The following is a 22865-nucleotide window of genomic DNA, read 5'->3' on the forward strand; positions in this document are numbered from 1 at the left end:
TCTGTTTTTATGTCAGTACCATGCTGTCTTGGTGATCACAGCTTATCTCTCATACTTAATTCCGCTTACCCCCACCACTCTCTATTTAAATATTTAAATCAGACTTTATTTATATCTAAAATTTGTCACCAAAGGAAAAGGATAATGAGTAAATCATTTTTTTCCAATTAAACTAGCAGGTGGGAGAAGGTAATGACTAATTAAGGGACAAAAGGGATTGCTCAGAACGGCTGGGTTTGAGTTCTTGGGAACTAGTTCTCTTGAAAGGATTGCTGCATTCATTTTAAAGTAGGCAGAATTAATCTCTCTGACTCGGGATCCACAGCTGTGAGATTCTCGTTAGGCATGTGCCTGATCATCAGAGACTGCAGGGAGCACATAGGGAAGGAGGTGAGCTGTTTCAGAAAAAGGAAAACTACAAAGGTGTGATTGATTGGCTTCCTCTGCTGAAGCCTTATCAGTGCCATTTGTAATGGCCCACCCATCTCAGTTGAGCGCTTGAAAAATCAATCTGGGGATCCTTGGGTATGTTTGACAGTGGCCACTGACTTTTCTTTTAATACTCATTCTTCCCGGGGCACCTGGGTGGCTCAGTGGGTTGAGCCTCTTACTTCGGCTCAGGTCATAATCTCTGGAATCAAGCCCCACATTAGGCTCTCTGCTCGGCAGGGAGCTTGCTTCCCCATCTCTCTCTGCCTACTTGTGACCTCTCTGTCAAATAAATAAATAAAATCTTTTAAAAAAAAATACTCACTCTTCCCAAGTAATTTCTAAGTTTTACAACATAAGACATGTTTTCCTCAAAACATGTTTTCCATAAACTCTTTAAACTGGCTAGTCTTTTTATTAAATACATTCCCTATTAACTTGAGTTTAAATTTCAATATATCTTATAAATATATATGAAATTGCCACCAAAGGAAAATCATAACAGGTCTGACTGCATAATTCTTTAAATTCTCAGTGAAACTCGCTTCTTAAATTCATTTCTGGATAGCTAATATTTTTTTTTCCAAAAACAATTTACACTTGGGTGAAATAGTCAAAGTGTGTTGTACATCTTTGAAGAGTATATTTCTCTATTTGTAAAAGAACACAATTTTCAAGTGCAATTTATTTTCAGTGCTTTCATCAGAAACACCCAGGAAGATTTCATTTTTATCTGTTTGAACAAATCAGATAAATGTTATTACTACAAGATGGACAAGGGACACCTACTTTAAGATTTCTGGAGTATTTTAATTCGAAGATAATTCAGATTTTTTTGGTGACAATGATTCTCATTAGAGCACATTTCTGTCTTTTTTTCTTTCTCTTAATGTAAGTGAAATCTCTTTATTCTATATTTAAGAGTCTTTCCATCTTTCATAATATAGAACCACAAATTCTTTCTTCAATCTGCAAGACTGAAAGTTTTGGGAAGTACTTCTACTTTTTTTTCCCATTAAAGTAGAATTTTTCATCTCTTGAAAGAAAATGAAATAAGAGCCAATAGAAAATGAGGCTAAAATCACCTTGTCAGAAATGACTGAAGGCTACAGAGAAAATGAACAAGGAAAAAGAGAAACAAACATTCAAATGAATATAAATGGATGGAGCCAGACTGCAAGGAGAAGCAAATAGGTTTCTGGGGGAAAAAAATGGCAAAAAAGCAAATGTTGAGAAAGTACACAAAAATCCCTCTGCTCAGCTGTTCTTCGCTGCACTTTCTGTCATGGTCTTGGTAAACTTGGAAGAACTCTAACTTATTTTATTCATGTAAACTTCCCTGACCACTACAGCTCCATTCTCCCTTTTAAGAAGGCAAAGTAAATAGATAAATATATGGCATGGCCCACTCCAGGATGGGGCACTCTAGGGAAGAATGGCAAAGGCACTCAGCCCTCAGTGAAGAGGCCTAGGTTATGGCCCCTGGCCTATTTCTCAAAAAAAAAGTGCTTTCTTGTAAAAAATTAAGCAAAACAGTACATGGTCATCCCAACCCACATGGTAAAATGTACCAAATAATCTACACTAGCGAGAGATGGATGCTAAGAAGATATCAGCACAGTGAATGGGTTTAAGAGGACAGGGCATGAGCTGTCCATAAAGACATTAAACCAAACATTAGGACTGAGCACCTAAGTGTTCTGTAAATATCTACTAAATGAGCAAGGCAATGAATGAATGAATGAACAAAACTGTTGACAGATAATGTCAGCCTGACCAGTAGCAGGAGAAGCCTACACTGTTTGTTATTCTACTTATATACATGACTATATTTTATATAATTTTTCTATATAGATTTCATAGATATATTTTACATAATACATATATTCATGACTCATTCACAAACATAAAATGAATATGTGTCAGAGATTTTATTTAACTCAATAATTTGTGAAGAATCCAGTAAGATATACAAAATCAATTCAAAGGGGAATCTGAAGAACAAACATATATGTGGGCAATCAAGAATGCTGAAATGAATTTGCTAAAAGATGTAAAACTAATAAACATCCTCATGACAAGCACCAATTACAACTCCACTGAACAAAATTAGTTTGCCTCTTTATGGACCAAGATAATATACATTACCATCTGTTTTCTACTGATGGGAGGGTTGTAAAGTAGTTCAAAGACAAGGAAAGATACAAATTCATGGATTGAGAAAAACCCTAGAAGAGTACTCTGGACATCTTTAAGCTTCCATCAAAAACACCCTACTTTTTGTTCATTTTATCTTTTTTACAAATATCCTTGATATAACAAAGATAAGAATTACTTTCTGCCTCTTTATCTTTTTATTGAACTCTTCTTCTAAAACCCCAACCCTTCATGGACTCAACTATCTATTTTCTCCTTGCCTGCACCTGAGAAAAATCCCATAATGATAAAGACTATAAATTCATAACAATCACCAGCCACTGAACAAGTGATGTGGCCTTCAGAAATTCTACTGCCTTTCAGTGATCATTTCACTGTCTAAATATCATCTATGTTAAATATTTTCCTCTCTCAATAAATCATAAAATCTTTGATCATGGTAATCTTCAAAATATTTAGTTACCAGTACAAAATGGCTCAGAAGAGAGGTCACAGGTAGCACTGGGGCGAGACAGAGCTATCCTCTAGATCCTGGATCCTGGGAAGGTTTGGAGGTCCTGCTTAAAGGTAGGACACAGAAATAGAACAAATGGGGACTCAGCACAGCTTAGGAGAATGTCCATATTTTAACCACCTGTATGGCCATATTTCTCCACATCTCTAATCCATTCACTCCATCACCACATCCCAATCTCCAACAGAGGACCTCATTTCCCTCACAGGAAAATTAAGGCCATCAGAAATCCCTTAGGTTTAAAATTGGCAATGAAGAAGTCAAACTCTCTTTCTTCGCAGATGACATGATTCTTTATATGTAAAACCCAAAAGACTCCACCCCCAAACTACTAGAACTCATACAGCAATTCAGGAACATGGCAGGATACAAAGTCAATGTACAGAAATCAGTTGCTTTCTTATACACTAAGAACGAAAATATAGAAAGGGAAATTAGAGAATTGATTCGATTTACTATAGCACCAAGAACCATAAGATACCTGGGAATAAACCTAACCAACGAGGTAAAGGATCTGTACTCGAGGAACTACAGAACACTCATGAAAGAAATTGAAGAAGACACAAAAAGATGGAAGACCATTCCATGCTCTTGGATCGGAAGAATAAACATTGTTAAAATGTCTATACTGCTGGGACGCCTGGGTGGCTCAGTTGGTTAAGCAGCTGCTTTCGGCTCAGGTCATGATCCCAGCGTCCTGGGATCGAGTCCCACATCGGGCTCCTTGCTCTGCAGGGAGCCTGCTTCTCCCTCTGACTCTTCCTTCCACTCTGTCTGCCTGTGCTCGCTCTCACTCACTCTCTCTCTGACAAATAAATAAATAAAATCTTTAAAAAAAAAATTGTCTATACTGCCTAGAGCAATCTATACTTTTAATGCCATTCCGATCAAAATTCCACCGGTATTCTTCAAAGAGCTGGAGCAAATAATCCAAAAATTTTTATGGAATCAGAAGAGACCCCGAATCGCTAAGGAGATGTTGAAAACAAAAATAAAACTGGGGGTATCACGTTACCCGATTTCAAGCTTTATTACAAAGCTGTGATCACCAAGACAGCATGGTACTGGCATCCCTTAGCTTTCAAATAAAAAATTTATTTTCCTACTGAATTTACCCTATCCTCTTCTCATTCCTGGATACAGAAAGAAAGTGTAATACACATGGAAAGTGTATCTGACATGTATTACAAACAGGATATCAGAAGGAGAAAAAATAAAGACAAGACTGAGCTAAAACTGTCCAGAGGGAAGGAAGGGGATACTGAAAGGAAGTCAATACCACTGGTGAGTCTATTTTATGTTTCATGAAAACCAGAGGACAGTGTGAACAAGAATGATCAAATATACATGACTTCTGTAAGAGGATCCCTTTGAGGAAGATTTGCTGTGTATCATTTCAAAAGGTTTAGAGAGTCACTTCCAGCATATGTGTATTAGGGAAGCTGATTATAAATTCAATTGAAATGAACCCAAGGGACATTTGTAATATATCAAATCCCTAAATATATGAATTTTATGTGTGCTTCAGACCAGGAAAGAAATTGAATTTATTTTAAGGATAGCACAAAGGTACAAAGGACTAGAAATGCTCGGAAAACTTTTTGCACTTCTGCTTAGAAGACAAGGATAAAAATTCTGTTTATTTCTTCAAGAATAGGAAAGAAATTCATGTACCACAAGTGGGTCTAGATGACACTGCAAATAAACAGACCTACAAGAAGCAATGGACTAGGCACTGGGCTCAGCATTCTCTAAGAGGAACACAAGGAATGAAACTTTTGGTATGGAACACTGAAAGTTGGCTTCCGTGAAGACAGCTTTTATATTCTAACTAGTAGTCCTTAAGCTTGAGCTTACATTGGGGCACCTGGTGCCTCAGTAGGCTTAGTGTCAGACTCTTAATTTTGGCTCAGGCTGTGACCTCACAGTGATGATGTCATTCATGCCCTGAGTCAGGCTCCATTGAGACTCTCCCCATTTCTCTCTGTCCCTCCTTTTCCCCTCTCTCTAAAATAAATAAAATCTTTGGGGCACCTAGGTGGCTTAGTCAGTTAAGCATTTGAATATTGGTTTGGGGTCAGGTCCTGATCTCACAGTGGTGGGATGGAGCCCCGAGTGTGGCTGAGCTCAGAGTCCACTTCAGATTCTCTCTCCTTCTGCCCCTCCCCACCTTGTGATTATGTGCACATGATCCATCTCTAAAATAAATAAATAAAATCTTTAAAAAATAAAATAAATAAAATCTTTAAAAAAAAAAAAACCTTGAGCTTACATAAGAGTTTTCTGGGGGCCTTGATAAAATAGATTGCTGGGCTCCACTCTCACTGTTCCAATAGTTCTGAGACTCAGCCTGAGAATTTCCATTTCTATAAGTTCTGCAAGATGATACTAACATAGAAGTTCAAGAGCCATACTTTGAGAACCTCTGGCTTATATATCTGAAGTTTATCTGAAAGTATTTCCAAAAAAATGAAAGAAACCAATGAAAAAATACTTGAGTTACTGGAGGGTAAATAGAATACTGGCAAGTTAAAAAATAATAATAATAATCCTGATGAAATAATTCTTAGGAGCTTTTGACCAAACATAACATTAATGAGGTCAGTATATCACAGTTGAAGACAATAAACTTTCCTTTCTCAAAGTCCTTTTGTCATATTTTTCCAGACATCACATCATTTGTTTTACAGTCTGCTCCCCATTTCTTTAGCTATTGTGGCTTTTACCATCTCCCTGATATTTCCCTTTATCTTATACCACTGTCATTCAATTGATTGATACTCGTTTTAGCCCTCTTTTTCCTCTATTCTTGGAATGCCTCTCCACTTGGGGCATGCTGTTCTGACTGGCATCAGTGAGTCGCTGACTCCCCTAGATTTTTTCTGTTGTTTTGGTTTTAACCCCAGCTGATTTCAACTTAATGAAGATCAGGCTAACTAAAAGTCAACACTCTAAATTAAAATTTACAAACTAAAGTAATATAAAAGGGATAGGCTAACTCAGAATGTGCCCCATCTTAATTTTTGTAGAGTCAACAAAGCCCACCCAGATAGTATTAAAGAATTATTTACTTGACTGGCTCTCCTGCTGGCCAGAGATACCTGAAGAACAGTAAATCCTGACCAGCCTCTGCATGAGGTGGTAATGAATGAGGTAGGGCAGCACTATATAGAAGCCCATTTGGAGATCTAAGATTACAAAAAAGAGAGAAGGCATTGTAGGCATTTGTTTTTGAGAAGAGTTGACAAAAGAATAGAAGTAAATAGGCTTATGAGTTTTTAAATAATGAGTTGGAAAACAAAGTTATACAGAAGCTTGCACAACCAAAAATTCATGGATGCCTCTGTCAACCTGATTCAGAAGGCAGTAAATTGTATTGGGTAAGGGAAGAGTGGGAGGAAGAGGATAAGAAATTAATACAGCATAAATACATCTGAAATAGCAGAACTCATCAGTTATTTTTAAAATTCAAATGGTAAGTTCAAGTGTTAGAAAAGGTTTTTCCAGCCACTTGAAATTGATTTCTCTAAGACTGTATTCCCAGACCACATAACCTCTTCCCCCAACCCCAAAAAAGAAATAAACTAGTTTCGAAGAGATTTTACGTATTGTTTTCTGTGATGCTCAGTTTTATCTATCAGCTTATCTAGGTTATGTTCCCTTTATTCAATCAAACAGCAATCTAAGTGTTCCAGAAGATATTTTATAGATATGATAAAAAGTCAATAACCGGTTGACTTTAAACAAAGAAAATTATTTTTAATTATTCTGAGTAGTCCCAACTCAATCAGCTGATAGACTTTAAGATTAGAACTGATGTTTTCCTGAAGAGGAAATACTGCCTGTGGACTGCAGCCTTGCTTGGGCCTGAGAGTCCCAGCAACCCTTCCTGCTGTCCTGTCTTGTGGATTTCAGATTTGCCCAGCCAGCCCTCACAATCACATCAGCCAGTCACAGTGTCATGTAATAAATCTTCTGATACATATCTCCTGCTGGTTCTGTTTCTCTGGTTGAATCGTAACTGATACATTTTCCTTTATAACCATTCATTATGTCACAAACCTGCCTCCTGCTCATGTCCACAGGACAGCTGCTTAGATACACTACATCGGGAGTATACCAGAATGAATATACCAGAAAGGCACAACCTGGTAACCATCAAGAGTTATTGGAGAATTTCTGTTTAAGGGCAGTGGTCCTAGCCCAACTTCTTCATTAAGTGAGCAAAGAATTTTTATAATAGAAGATAATAAAATGTCTTAATGGGGGGGGGGGGAATCAGAGGTCATAGCCCAATTTCCCAATTAGGTGAGCAAATACTTTTTTAGTGGAAGAAAACGTGATTTTTTACTTGAGTAATACTCATAAACCACAAAAAAAAGATAATTACATAATCTGTGGCATATATGCAACCATACTAGAAAAAGATTCATTGAAAATGGAAGCGATTGCCAAGAAAGCGAGTAGATACAATGCCTGGTATATCCCCAGTCACCGCAAAATCACATTAAAAATTGCAACTAATATTAGAGTATTTATAATGTGCCAAGTGATTTTTAAGTACTTTGTAAATTGTAACTCAAGTTTGGCAACACTTTAATAAAGTAGGTACTAGAATAATACTCATTTTACAGGTATAGAAAAGTAAGCCAAAAACAATTGGGCAATTTTTCCCAAACCACTCTGACAGTAAGTGGCAGAATCAAAACTGAACCTAGAATTTGACCTTAGAATCTGTATTCTCAATCCCATATTACCTCAGAAGTCCTAGAGGCCGCAGTTGGCAGAACATTTAGAATCTACCATAAACTTCATTAAGTAGAATGCCAGCATAAAGAGCAGGGTGAGTAGAAGAAGCCATCTTTAGTCTCATTTCCCCCTGGAGTAAATGGTATGCAAAAAGGTCATAGCTCCTAAGCAGGCAGTATGTCAGACAGAGTAGGGTGCTACCAGATAACTCTAGGCTACTGTGACAAATAAGAAAATTAAATCCTTTTTTCACATGAGACTGTATCAGTCATCCATTCCTCTTCATGGTACTATCCACCTAAGTATTTCCTGAATATGTTCTCTTAGTTCCATCTCCATGACAAGCCTGATCCAAGTCACCATCATATCTTTTCTGGATGGATGCAAGAGAATTCTAAAGGAGTCTCCCTCTGTCCACTTGGCCCCTGCAATCTGTCCTCCACAATGAGAGCTACAGTGGGCCTTTAAAACACAAATTTAAATACACTGTTCATCTACCTCATATTCATCACTGCTTTCTAGTGCTTTGGGATTATTCTTAGTGTCCCCAATATGGCCTCATGGTCCTGCATGATCAGGTTCCTCCTTTATCTCTAGACTCTTCTGTATGCTCACAACAATCTGAACACTAGTTTTCTGTCAATCCAATTGACCAGGAACCCAGTAAGTTTTTGTAACTGTTACCATTACTGGTAATTAAGATTTTGTGTAATTACTTGATACAAGACTTCTCCAGGAGCTTATAAAGGGTATGAAAGCAAAGACCCATCATTATGTTCATCATCATATCCTCAGTATTCAGCAGGGCCAAACACAGAGCTGGCCCTTAATAAATATATGTTGAACGGATAAGTTTTCTGCTAGAATAATGAAGTGTGTAGACACAGAAGTGCTTCTGTGCCTTTTTCCAAAACAGACAAAATCAAAACATCAGAAAATATATACCTTTACTTTCCTCTTTATCTGGAACCAAAGGAGTGAAAGGAACAATTTCTGACAGAACACAGCTCAACTTTAAATACCAGATATAAAGGACGTGCATCTGTGAAGATGACAAATGACAAAAATCACTAGACAATAGAAACATTTTTGTAGTTTAAAAGAAAGTGAACAATTTGGGGAATCATAATAAATAACTGCAATGTACTGTGACAAATACTGTAAAGTTTGCAGTAATTTACTCATATTTTCAATTATATTTGCATGCATGAAAAAGAAATGATATAATTTAGGAAAGATTGTTTTCATATAAAAATCAAAGGAGATAAATTTTACTGGAAGTAGTTAAGTGAAATTAATTAGGTGATAATAAACAGGCTAATGAACTAGAGGACATGTTTGACACTCTCCCAGAATGCAGAGGGGAAATTACAGAGATAAATAAAATGAACAAAACACTAGCAACATGGAAATTGTTCAGAGTATACAGTACTGGAGGAGGAGAGAAGGGTTGGATGAGAAGTAAGAAGCAAGTAAATAATGGAAGAATATATTCCTGATACGAAAGAAAAAAGAAAGGAAGACATTTGGTTTCAGGCTGAAAGGGTGCATTTAGTGCCTTTATACATTTAATTACTTAAAAAAATTAAAGAACAACATCTCTACAGATTTTGAATAAAGTTTTAAATTTTAAGTAGGAAAGTGTCTCTCAAGGACACTCCCCCCCCCCAAAAAAAAAAAAACTACACAGAAAGAAATGCAAAGTCATCAGTAAAATGTCAGGTCTGATTAGGTATTTGGACCACAAACATTCTTATGAAATTTAATGGAATTGTAAATGAACCCTAAAATAAAAATTCATACCTAGGAAAGGAGCTAATAACAAAAATCTAGATCTAATAGCTCATGTTTGAAACAAGTTAAGCTGGAGAAAGAGACAGAGAGAAAAAATATTTTAAAGCAGGAAGATGACTGAGGTTAGTACCTAGAAGAAGCCAACAGGCCTGGGTTCAAATTCAAATGTGGCCAATTATGAACTTTGTTCTCTAAAGCAAAAGAGTTAATGTAAAGGAATCTTTTTCTCATCAAAAAGTGGAGATACTAATATCTACAGGGCTGCTGCAAATATTAAATAACATATGCAAAGCACTCATCTTGTTACCTGGAACATAGCAGGCACTCAAGTTGCTAGAAGAAATGCCAAATTTTTAATATGGAGAGAGGGATATGAGTTCATATAACCACTAGAAGAAAAGAAATGTCGAGTAAAAATAGAAAATTTCAAACAAAATCTAAACAAGAGGAAAATAAAAGTGAAAAAAGAAAACATTAAAAAATCAGAAGGCTTAATATAATAGGATAGGTATATATGAAACCAAATTATCAGAAAAACAATGATAAATTATAAATTCAATAGGCCCTATTACAGTAGAAGATTTTATGTACAATGTTAGTTCTTTTTGTTTTTAACTTACCTTAATTGACTTTCTTTTTTTTCTTTTTTTATGTATTTTTTTAAATTTGTTTTTTATTTTCAGCATAACAGTATTCATAATTTTTGCACCACACCCACTGCTCCATGCAATCTGTGTCCTCTATAATACCCACCACCTGGTACCCCAACCTCCCACCCCACATCCCTTCAAAACCCTCAGATTGTTTTTCAGAGTCCATAGTCTCTCATGGTTCACCTCCCCTTCCAGTTTCCCCCAACTCCCTTCTCCTCTCTAACTCCCCATGTCCTCCATGCTATTTGTTATGCTCCACAAATAAGTGAAACCATATAATAATTGACTCTCTCTGCTTGACTTATTTCACTCAGCATAGTTCTTAACAGAGAAATATAATTGTAGAATTAAAAAGGGGCATATGCCAAACTTAGTATCTGCAGACATACTTTTGAATATTCAGAAAATATTTACAAAAATTAATCAAATTCTAGGATACTAATAGATTCTCAATAACTACCCTAGAAATGTCTAAAACACATAGGATCAGAAGGGCAATCCAGCTAGGGAGCAGAATTTAGAAGCCTTAAACCCCTGGACTCAGCACAACACAGAAGCACATAGTTCACCTTTATAAATCTTTCAGATAAACCAACCAAACAAACAAACAAAAACAAAAGAACAAAAAATGAAGGTTTTTTTCCTCTGTTTGTTCTCAGACAAAAACGTATCTCCTGTGATGAATCAGCTCTTGCTCAGATGAAAATTAGACCCTCAAGAGGAACAACAGTGCTTGCTGATCAATAGGATGACATTTCATACGTCAAGGCTGCTTTTATCTTTGAATTGCCCTCCAGTTACTACATCTTCTAAAGCAAGCTGGGAAAAGATATCCAGCAGCCACTACCTTTTTATTTTATTTACCTACCAAGGAATATCTAATAAAAGTAATGACTACCCAAGCACTACCAGACAAATGAGAAATCTTCAACCTGGGTGCCCCACCTTCAAAATCAAAAGAGCAATGACCAACATAAAAATCCTTATGATACTTTGCAACTATGATGGCTCACCTGTCATATCAAACTAATATACCTTGCATATAATTCAAATGTATTTGGAAGTAACTTTCCTTCGGAAGGAAATAATTTTTATCAGATGCTCTCTGAGAATGAATGAATTTGAAGAAAATGACTGACTGTTCCACATAAAATACATCATACTCATTCTGTTTCCCAGACTTCACTCTTCTTCCCCTGGTCTCTTCTTTCCCATAGGCCTCACTGTTCTTCAAGGGCCCCTATTTCTTTTGAGTAACTTCCTAACTTCTCCAACCCATGTGAACTTCTCTTACTCTGAGTCTTGCTATTCTCATGAACCCCATTTCATACTGGGTTATTCCTTATAACATAAGGACCATGTGTTAGATTCTAAATTAGACTCATAGAAGCTAAAATGATGCTGGATGCAGAACTATGAGATTCTATTTAACATTTTCCTGAGTCTGTATTTGGAATATTTTCTTCCATTCTCTATTGGAAGAAATAGAGATCTAGGATTCTACCGAAGTCATTTTATTCCCTGTTGTTAACTAATTTCTACTAAAATGATAATTAATTAGTTTTTCTAATTTTTACAATGAAAAAATTTAAAGCTATGTCACATCAATTGGACAGTTTATGTCACAAAAGCAAGACAATTTCTGTTTCAAGCTGAAGAACTGAGAATTAGTTAACTTTAAGATAATTTAATTTTGTTTTTACCTTCTATATTTAAGGTTTTGAAATTTTTTGATCAGAAATCTCTGTAAAACATAAGAAGTTTAAAAATATATCTATTGGATTCATAATATGTGCTTATAGAAAATGCAAGGCTTTGAGATTCAGGAGACTACCTCAAATCAGCAGAGCAATGCAAAGGCAGAATGTTACTTGCAGAATGTTAAAAAAAAAAAATTGAACAACTCTTCATTTAAGAATTGCTCTAAAATATATTTAAACAATATATTCTTTTCAAGTATCATAAAAGAAATTCATTAACCATTCTTTTTGGCTATTCTGTTTGGGTGATTCAGATATTATGTCTCATACCCAAATGCCTTGTCCCTTTTAAGTTCCTCACAGTGGAAGACACCAAAATGTATGTAAACAAGAACAAAATTCAAAAACAACTTGAAAACATTAGCATGTTTGGTTTTATACAGCATAAGGCAGCAAAATGTCAAAATATCAATGTAACACTAGGAACTTCAGAAACTGACAACATGCCTAGATCATAGAGAGGATTTCTAGCACTGTTTCTCTCCTCACCTTCTCATAAACACATTATTTCCTTTGATCTAATATTTCATGCTGTTTTTAAAAAATGGAGTATGCCTTTTCTTCTAAATAGAACCAGGTATTAAGAAATGGAGGGAAAGGGGCGCCTGGGTGGCTCAGTGGGTTAAAGCCTCTGCTTTTGGGTCAGGTCATGATCCCAGCATCCTGGGATCGAGCCCCACATTGGGCTCCCTGATGAGCAGGGAGCCTGCTTCCCTTGCTCTCTCTCTCTCTGCCTACTTGTGATCTCTGTCTGTCAAATAAATAAATAAAGTCTTAAAAAGAAGAAGAAGAAAGAAATGGAGGGAATGATATAAAAAGACTGACTAGTTTGTAGCATCAGTACATGAGTTCTTTTTCTAAGTGCTTCTAAGAAGAGGTCAGAGAATGTTGCCTCTGAGGAAATGTCTTGGAAATTTGTTTAAACACACTTTATGGCTTAGAATATGCCCATTTTTTATAAATACTTCATGATCTAGAAAAAATCTGCATTTTTAAATATCTATGAATATATATATTCTTCTCCTGATGTTGGGAGCAGTCAGTGTTCAGAAAATAACTAATTGGATACATGGCATTATACAGTTGTCTAAACCCAGAGAATGTACACACTGAGAAGGAACACTAATGAAAACTAAACACTAATGAAAACTAAAGACACTAATAAAAACTAAAGGAAAAATTAATAAAAACTTAACACTATAGGTTCATTAATTATAACACTTGTACCACTGCAGGGAAGGATGTTCATAATGGAGAAGACTATGCAGCTGTGGGGGAAAATAGTGTATGGAACATCTTTGTACCTTCTATATAATTTTTTTCTGTGAACCTACTTTAAAAAGCAAAAAAGATAACCATTAGATCAAGACAGTTGATTACGTTTTTCAAATCTTCTATAGCTTTATTGATATTTGTCTGCTTTCCTTATTTGTTACTGAGAGAAATTAAATTCTCCTGTTATGAACACTTGTTTGTCAGTTTCCGCTCAAATTTTAGTTTGATTTTTCTATTTCATTCAATTTACATATTTTGAACCTATGTTATCAAGTACTTCCAAAATAGAAATTATTAATATCTTTCTGAAAAAGTGACACTTTTATCAACATGTAATAAACTTCTTTATTTCTAGTAATGCTTTCTACAATGAAGTCTACCTTTCTCTATAATACAGTTATACCAACTTTATTCTCTGCTTTATATTTCTTGGTATATCTTTCCCATTCCTTTACTTTTACTCTTTCTGGGACCTTATAAACAGCACAAGACACTCTGTCTCTTGTAAACAGCAAATTGGGATTTTTTTTTAATCCAGTTTAAAACAATTTTAACTTAAGTAGGGTATTTATGCCATTTACATTTAATTTAACTGAAATATTTTTTTTTACTACCTTGTTTTATATTTTCTCTTTGCCTCAATATTTTCTATGTCTTTGTTTTCGTCTCTTGATTCTATATTTCTTTTCTGAAGAATTAGTGAGGCTTATTTCTTATTCTATTTTTTTCAATCCTAGGATGGAAGATATAAAATCTTTAATTCTTTTATGATTACCTTAAAATTTTAATGTGAATATTTAATTTACTAAATTCTAAAGTAAACCAATATTTGCAACAAAACACAAGGACCTCAGAATGTTTTTACTCCTATTATCCCCCCTTCCTGACTCATAAATTGTTGTTCAATTATTTAGTTCTATTTTTACTCATAACCCAATAAACTAGATATTACATTAAACATATGATCCCAATGTATATGAAACCTTTCTGTAATAGTTCCATCTCTTTGATTCTTGAAGCTGCATTCTGAGCAAATTCTTCAGGGATGTCCTCCAGTTTGCTAACTGGTTTATTTCTCTTTAATTCTGCCTAACCTGCTGTTTAGCTTATACCACATTTCTGATATGCTATATATATTTTTATGTATAAAAAATTTATCTCTTGTTTTTCAAATATTCCTAATTATTTTTAATAAACATGTGTTCCTTTGTCATACTTTCAGTGGTTTATTTCCTTAGACCATATTATTTTTATATTTTGTATTTGGTATGTGAATAGTCCAAAATTCCATTCTTGGAAATTTGATTCTGTTAATTTTTTTTCTTCCATTGGACTCTTGCTTATGGTGACTTACTCTTCATATATTTTGTGATTGTTTTTTGTGCATATGTTTTTCAGAAATGTATCTGTTAGAATCCTTTGAAGTCAATCTAAAATATTTTTCTCCAGAGATATGTTTCTTTCTTCCACGGGTCTGGAGGCACAGCCAATCCAGCAGCACACTAGACGACATTCTCTACAGGTTCCACAGGGAGTATGATTTCTATTCCCAAATTCATATGACTTTGAGGATGAAATTAGCAATTTCTAGAAAGATGCTTTTTCCCCACTCTACCCAGAACTAAGGTAAAAACAAATGGCTATTTCCACCATCTGTCTGTGTAATGTGGGCTTCCTCCTAGTCCATTTATGGGAGAATCAACTTTATTCAAGAGCCTCTGATCTGACCCCTACCCTCCTCAGAGCCAGCCTTTATCCTCACATACATAACTGTAACCCTCTAAAGTGTGACCCACCATGACAAATGCCCCCAGGCAAAGGCCAGATATAAGCTGCCTAGACTCATGCTTTCTCATTGTTTCTATGCTACTATAATTTTCCTTACTTCACTATTAGCTTAGCCATTTTAAAATATATTTTAATAGGCATTTTTTGTGATTTTTGATAGGATATATTCTCCAGATGACTACTCCATAAGAGTACTGAAAACCAAAGTTGGCGCTTTTCAATTGACATTTTGAAAGAACTTTGGATTAGCCCCCAAGTATTCCACTGAAAACTGAGCACCTGTGGTTTTAAACATTGCCTATTTTAACAGGGAAATTCTAAAACACCAGCCTTTGTTCTTTCAAGGACTAACTTGATGAGTGGTGGATTGGTTTTGCTGTTTATCTATGAAAAGCAATTACCAGATGTTTCACTTTCAACAAACCTCATTTTTACTTCACTCTGTGTAATGGAAGCATCACTTAGCCTATTTACAAATATGGATAACAAAATACCAGAATACATGGGTCACCGTGAGGAGTTAGATATCAAATCAATAAGTGGAAATGAAGGGAATGGAGTCCGGTCATCTCTTTCATTGTCCTTTGCTCTTCCTATGCAAGCTGTATAGTCCTACACAGATTAGAACTAGTTCATTTGTAAATAAAAACTGTCAGAAATATCTTAGGCTTATCATATGAGTGTCTGGCAAAAATGTAATTGGAGTCCTAGAAAAACACTTTGCACATAAATGTGGAGATGAATGCCCCATCTTAAAAAGAAAAAGGGGGGCTTATAAATGCTGATGCAAGTAATAAGGTTAAGAAAAATCTGTTTATTTTTCCAGACTTGCACCACTGCTCTTGAATGATGAGCAACAACGCATCAGCTGCGTCATACGTCTGTGTCTTAAAACTGTCACACATCCATAATAGTTCTTACTGCACCAGCCTGATAACATCTTCTAAGGGATTTGTCTGTCTTGACTAAAGCACAAATAAAGTGATGGTTGGAAAGGGCACATTTTAATCAAAGTTGGATGCTTACACTCTGAGACAAGGGCAGCAATAAGAAAAAGAAAAATTAGTGTCAGTTTCTCCTTGATGTCTCATGAATTTTGTTAACATCCACTGCCATTCTCATATATTTGATTCCCAGAATATGATCAGTCCGGTTCCCTACGACTCTAAGGGTTGCCCTGGGAAAGATAACAGAACTTGGCAAGGGCGGACAGGCAGACTCCATGGGTCCTAACAGAGCAGTGGGAAGTGTCTCACAGCACCCCCCTTGACCTCTGTCCTTGGGGTCATGAGTGGAGCTCAGCTCTTTCTCAGTGTTGCAGCATTTACCCAGAGCACCACACATGCATAAGAGGGTCTAGGTTCAACCCCACACCAAAAAGGTCGGAAACTTGCTAGGAGCCAAGCAGACACAAGGTGCAAGTAATAAGATAAAGATTAAGAACCTACCTCTACTTTTCCCATCAAGTTGCCTCTCAGTTCCCAGAAAATCAACTCCAAGCAGTCTCAAATCCATCCATCTCATCAAGTGATTGGCTCCAGGGCCTTTGTCCTGATACTACCTCTGTAATAAGGTCAAGATCACCATTCCAAGTTCTATTACTGGCTCTATACTTGGATATTTCAAAGTGGCACTTACAGAAAATATGAACCTCTCTCTCTTGCTTAAAATAAATGACCTCACCTAGCACAATTTTGATGTGTTTTTATGCCGAAGGACCCCGTCATGAGTAAGGATGTGAAGGCTCACCTTATTCTCCTACAGCATAATAACTACCCTTGAACAGGATGCCAAATAAAACAAAACAAAACAAAAGTCTCAGACCAATCATCATACCATATCCATAGGGACAAAATCCTAAATGACATTTTATATAGACATTGAATCCAAATAAAAGAACATGGATGAAAAGACGTCGCCAAGCCAAATCTTCATCTTTACTTCCTTGGACGGTCTAGAATTCTGGAAACAAAAAGCCTAAGAGTATTATTTGAATTCCTGTCTGGCACTGGATTCCTCCACTCCTGAAGTTACAGAAAATGAGGACGTAGGCTGGGGTTCACTAAGGGAAGGAACATAAAGGCAGCAGGAGCCCCCTCAGTTAATAATCTGTCCATTTACCTTATCTGTTGCACCATTTCCTCTAAAAATCAGCTGTAAGCTCCAAGTCATCTGATTGGGAAGGACTCCAACTGCGGTTGCTCTGCATGGAAGGCAACAACCATACAGAGGGGCCCTCGCTGCTGTTCAACTTCTGCATCCTTCCTAACACTCCACCATTTCACCAGAGATCTGCAAGCAGGAAGACCAGCATGGATATCTACAAATGCCTAGGCAGATTCAGCAACTCACTCCCATAAGCACCTGATGTCTACAGAGAGGTTTCTGTAACTCTCACATTGTGCACTGAGTCTGCCACAATGAGCATCTCTAAAGAAGATTCAATATGACAATGAGGAAAAGGGAGATTCAGGCAAGGAGACAGAAGACTGGCTCCAAAGACACCACTGGCAGATGAGGAAGAAAGAAGCAGAGGACTAGAGGGCACTGTATTCTGAAAGATGGTTTTCCTAATCAATTTTTTAATTTTAAAAAAAGTTTATGACCACTTTCAGAACATTTGAAAATAGGAAAAAGCAGTCACCCATAATTACATAATGATATTTTCTTGCTGAATTAAATTCCTAGGATTTGTCCTTATGGATCTGGTTTTCTGTCCAAGTCTTACTGTCATTTTTTCACATCCCCATGTAGTCTTCATTTTTCCTGACTCAGTGTCTTCTAAAACTTTCTCTCTGGGCCATTTTCTCCAGACACAGTATGCCCCTTGGCTACACACTTGTTTCATGGCCTAGGCTTCCTCTGAAATGAGTCAATTCAAAGGGCTGTCAACAAACTGCAGAATATGTGTTCCTGTCACTCTTCTTATTAGTGCCTCCTGTCCTTTTTCTCTGCCTCTTCCTGCTTCTGTACCTTCCCACTCTGCACGAGGCCAGGACTGCTTACTCCTAGAAGAGGAAAAGAATGATCCTTTCTTCCTGGTAGGAAGAAGAACAATTTTTGTTCTGCTATGGTGAAAACTATGTGTTATCTCCTTAGCTTCCAGAAGTTTCTTTGAAAGGACTTCCCCCTTCTTCTCCCTGAAATCCAAGTAAATGCTGCAAACTACACTTCCTGTTTCCCACTGCAAATACTTTGCAGCAATTATACGGCAGGGCAAGAGAACTTTTTGCCCCTAAGATTACAGCTACATCTGTTAGAGATCTCATTATTATAAATTAGTCAAATACTTCCTACCAGTACATACCAGTTAAATAATAAGTAGAGTAAGTAATAAGTAATAAGTTACTTATTTCTTACTCTATAAGTAATGTAGAGAAATTTTAAGGAAACAAGGATTAACCCTTTGAGACTCATATGATGCTTGTTTTGAGTCATAATTAAAGGAATCATGCACACTGAGAGGCATATATGAGCCACAATACCATTGCACAAAATATCGATTTATTTTCTTTAATAAAATTATATCTGACTCTATGCTCCAGTCATTAAAATGATAAGATCTTTGATCTCTCCTGTTATTGTTGTGTGTGTGGTTTTTTGTTGTTTGTTTTTTGCTTTTGTTTTGTTTTGTTTGATTTGTTGTTTTGTTTTTTGTTATTTTGTTTTGTTTTGTTTTGGTTTTGTTTTGTTTTGTTTTGTTTTGTTTTTGGAGGTGGGGGAAAGGTCTATTTCCTTAGGACAAACTCAAACTCGGAAGAACCTCTAGGAAACCCAAAAAATGAGGCAGAAGTCTGACCCTTAGGCCAGTGTGACCAGTGTATTAATTTCCTACTACCTTTATAATAAAGGACCACAAACTTAGTGGATTAAAATAATACAAATTTATTATCTTACAGGTTTGGAGGTCAGAAGGCCAGAATGGGTCCCAGGGCCAAAATCAAATGCTGATGGGGCTGCATTACATTAGGATGCCTTTCCTTGACTTTTGCAGCTGCTAGAGTATGCCCCTACTCTCTGACTCATGGCACTCTTCTGCCCTCAAAGCTAGCAATCTCATCACTCCTACCTTTGCTTCTATACTTACATCTCTGCCATTGCCTCTCCTGCTTCATTCTTTCCCTCATTAGGATCCTTGTGATGACACTATACCCATCCAGATAAATCCAACATCAACTCCCCATCTTGAGATCTTTTACCAATCACATCCATACAATCCCTTTTGCCATGTACCTGGGACTGGGGCATGGATGTCTTTGTCACCTTCTACTATGATATCACTGCTAGCATTCATTCCCCTCTGTCCGTCAAACACTACTGTCCTAGCTGTCCACAGAAGCCCTTCATCATGACTCCCTCTATTCAAACAGGCTCAGCCTCAGATCTTGTCTTCAGTGGCCCAGTCACTGGGTCTGGAACCATCCTTAAGCCACTGGCCTAGTGTCCTTGCAGCACACAGGGCTTATATCTCTGTCACTGGTGGATCCTCCAAACCCATCTCCTTCCCAGTCTCAAAAAAGCTGTCTCTCTGTTATGCTGAGCTGTCTTACTCCTCCACAACCCCCAACATGAGCCCCACTGACCCTCTTCAAAGACCTTCAGATCCCCCAAAAGCCTGTGTAAGGGATTGTCCTCAGATGCTTGGTAACTTCTAATGTGGCAGTAAAACAGAAAAGTTTTTTAAGAGTCTCTTAAAAGTTTTAAGAGTCTCTAAGACAAGAGCTTAGACTCAGACCCTCTGAGGGTTGTATTCCCTCTTGAGAGTTATAAAAGTAAAAATAATTCCTTTTGCTTTTTATCTTCTACAGAACATATGAAAATTTTGATAAAATTTTATGTCTCATCTATAGGAAAAAAATTCCTGGGCACCTGGGTGGGTGGCTCAGTCATTAAGCATCTGCCTTCTGCTCAGGTCATGATCCCAGGGTCATAGAATCGAGCCCCGCATCAGGCTCCCTGCTCAGCGGGAAGCCTGCTACTCCCACTCCCAATCCCTCTGCTTGTGCTCCCTCTCTCGTTCTGTCTCTCTCTGTCAAATAAATAAAATCCTTAAAAAAAATTTCTAAGGCAAAAGTGAACAAGGGCAAAGTATTAGAAACCAGTATGACTAAGCAAGAAGAGCATATACAACAGAATTAGCAGAATTTCATTCAGTCCATTTTCAATTAAATACAAAAAAAAAAAAATTATAGGGAACTTTCCAGAACGCTCGGTGAGACGCGGAGGAGCAGCGGCTACACGAGCTGCGCCCAGCAACCCGCTCCTTCCCGCTCCCCCACATCGGCTGGGGTCCTCTCACCAGCTGTAGAAAATGGTGAAAGAAACCACTTATTATGATGTTTTGGGGGTCAAACCCAATGCCACTCAAGAAGTACTGAAAAAGGCCTACAGGAAACTGGCTTTGAAGTACCACCCTGATAAGAATCCAAATGAAGGAGAGAAGTTTAAACAGATTTCTCAAGCTTAAGAAGTACTCTCTGATGCAAAGAAAAGGGAATTACATGACAAAGGAGGTGAACAGGCAATTAAAGAAGGTGGAGCTGGTGGTGGTTTTGGCTCCCCCATGGACATCTTTGATATGTTTTTTGGAGGAGGAGGAAGAATGCAGAGAGAAAGGAGCGGTAAAAATGTTGTGCATCAGTTCTCAGTAACCTTAGAAGATTTATATAATGGTGCAACAAGAAAACTAGCTCTGCAAAAGAATGTGATTTGCGATAAATGTGAAGGCCGAGGTGGTAAGAAAGGAGCAGTTGAGTGTTGTCCCAATTGCCGAGGTACTGGAATGCAAATAAGAATTCATCAGATAGGACCTGGAATGGTTCAGCAAATTCAGTCTGTGTGCATGGAGTGCCAGGACCATGGGGAACGGATCAGTCCTAAAGATAGATGTAAAAGCTGCAATGGAAGGAAGATAGTTCGAAAGAAGAAGATTCTAGAAGTTCATATTGACAAAGGCATGAAAGATGGCCAGCAGATAACATTCCATGGTGAGGGAGACCAAGAACCAGGACTGGAACCAGGAGATATTATCATTGTTTTAGATCAGAAGGACCATGCTGTTTTTACTTGGCGAGGAGAAGACCTTTCCATGTGTATGGACATACAGCTGGTTGAAGCACTGTGCGGTTTTCAAAAGCCAATATCTACTCTTGACAACCGAACCATTGTCATCACCTCTCATCCAGGTCAAATTGTCAAGCATGGAGATATCAAGTGTGTGCTAAATGAAGGCATGCCAATTTATCATAGGCCATATGAGAAGGTTCGCCTCATCATCGAATTTAAGGTAAATTTTCCAGAGAATGGCTTTCTGTCTCCTGATAAACTCTCTTTGCTGGAAAAACTCCTACCTGAGAGGAAGGAAGTAGAAGAGACTGATGAAATGGACCAGGTAGAATTGGTGGACTTTGATCCAAATCAGGAAAGATGGTGCCATTACAATGGGGAAGCATATGAGGATGATGAACATCATCCCAGGGGTGGTGTTCAGTGTCAGATCTCTTAATGGGGCCAGTGAATAACACTGCTGGCATTTTATGTGCAGTAGTGAATGAGTGAAGGACTATAATCATAGCTCACTACTTGCTATTGTTTTTGTTGTAATATTCAACTATAGTAGTGTTTTAAAAGTTAAATGAAGAATAAACTCAAATATAAAAGCTCTGACTTTGCCCCGTATGTATGATGACTTCAGTGTGGAAGTTTAATATTTGTAAAAACTGCTTTCAAAAAACATCTCCCCTAGCATTTGTTAGGCCATACCTTGTAATTAATTTCACTTCTATGTATATGAAACAGCTCAGACTGAAATGCTGGGTGTATGTATTCACTTCAGTGTATGACCCTTAACTGTTAAGCTATGAAGTTAAAACTTGTATTTAATTGGCAATCAGACAAAGAATTTGTAGAGAAATTGGTCTATAGTTGGTCTATAGTTATGTTAAGTGGTCTATAGTGGTCTATAGTTGGTCTATAGTTATGTTAAGTGGGATTCATTGTGATGCCTCTGCATTTATTGCCTCAACTGTTACTTGAAGATGGCATGCTATGTAATTTGGCCTGTGTATCAGTGATAGAAAGGATACCTCTTTAAAGAAGGGGTTTGTCATATGCTGCTGCTTGAGGGCTTGCACTTGTAGAATTGCATTCCCTTCTGTGCCATCTTTTTCTTCCCCTTTTTTTAATAATATATATACATATATATATATATGTATATATATATATATATATCAGTCCTGGTTATACTTTTTTGCCTTCTCTTTGGACCATGATAAGCTTCAGAGTAGTGGCTTCGGGAGCAGGGTAACTTACAGTAAAGAGACATTTATGTGGAGAAGTTTGCATGTATGAGATAGGAAGGTTTTTTTTTAATTTAAGGTATGTTACAGGCTTACTTTAAATAACGCTCCAAAGTAACTGTAATTTAATGTTGGTAGTATAGCAAATTATGATGAATAGCTTTAATTGTATGTTTAAAAAGTCATGTTCACAAGCTTAAATCTGGTTATCAGAATTAAGCAAATGGAATGTATGAATGTCTCCTTAATATACTGATTACAAAGCAAAAAAAAAAAAAAAAAACATTATAACACTGACATTAGAGACAATCAGAGGCAATCCACAGTAGAAGAGAATTTTTACTTAATATTTAATAATTCCAGTCTTACCCAACAGCCCTTTTTTTAATCTATAAAGTTTCTTTCTTTCTTTCTTTCTTTCTTTCTTTCTTTCTTTCTTTCTTTCTTC

The 22865-nt window shown here is 36.8% G+C and overlaps 1 pseudogene across 1 annotated transcript; it reads left to right on the forward strand.

Moving 5' to 3' along the window:
- Positions 1-20430: 20430 nt before the first annotated feature.
- On the forward strand, positions 20431-21815 carry LOC309862243 (dnaJ homolog subfamily A member 1 pseudogene; annotated as a pseudogene). The gene has a single exon. The product of its transcript is annotated as a dnaJ homolog subfamily A member 1 pseudogene (transcript).
- The last annotated feature ends 1050 nt before the right edge of the window (positions 21816-22865 follow it).

Source organism: Mustela nivalis (assembly GCF_964662115.1).
Source record: "Mustela nivalis genome assembly, chromosome: 3".
Classification (NCBI taxonomy): domain Eukaryota; kingdom Metazoa; phylum Chordata; class Mammalia; order Carnivora; family Mustelidae; genus Mustela; species Mustela nivalis.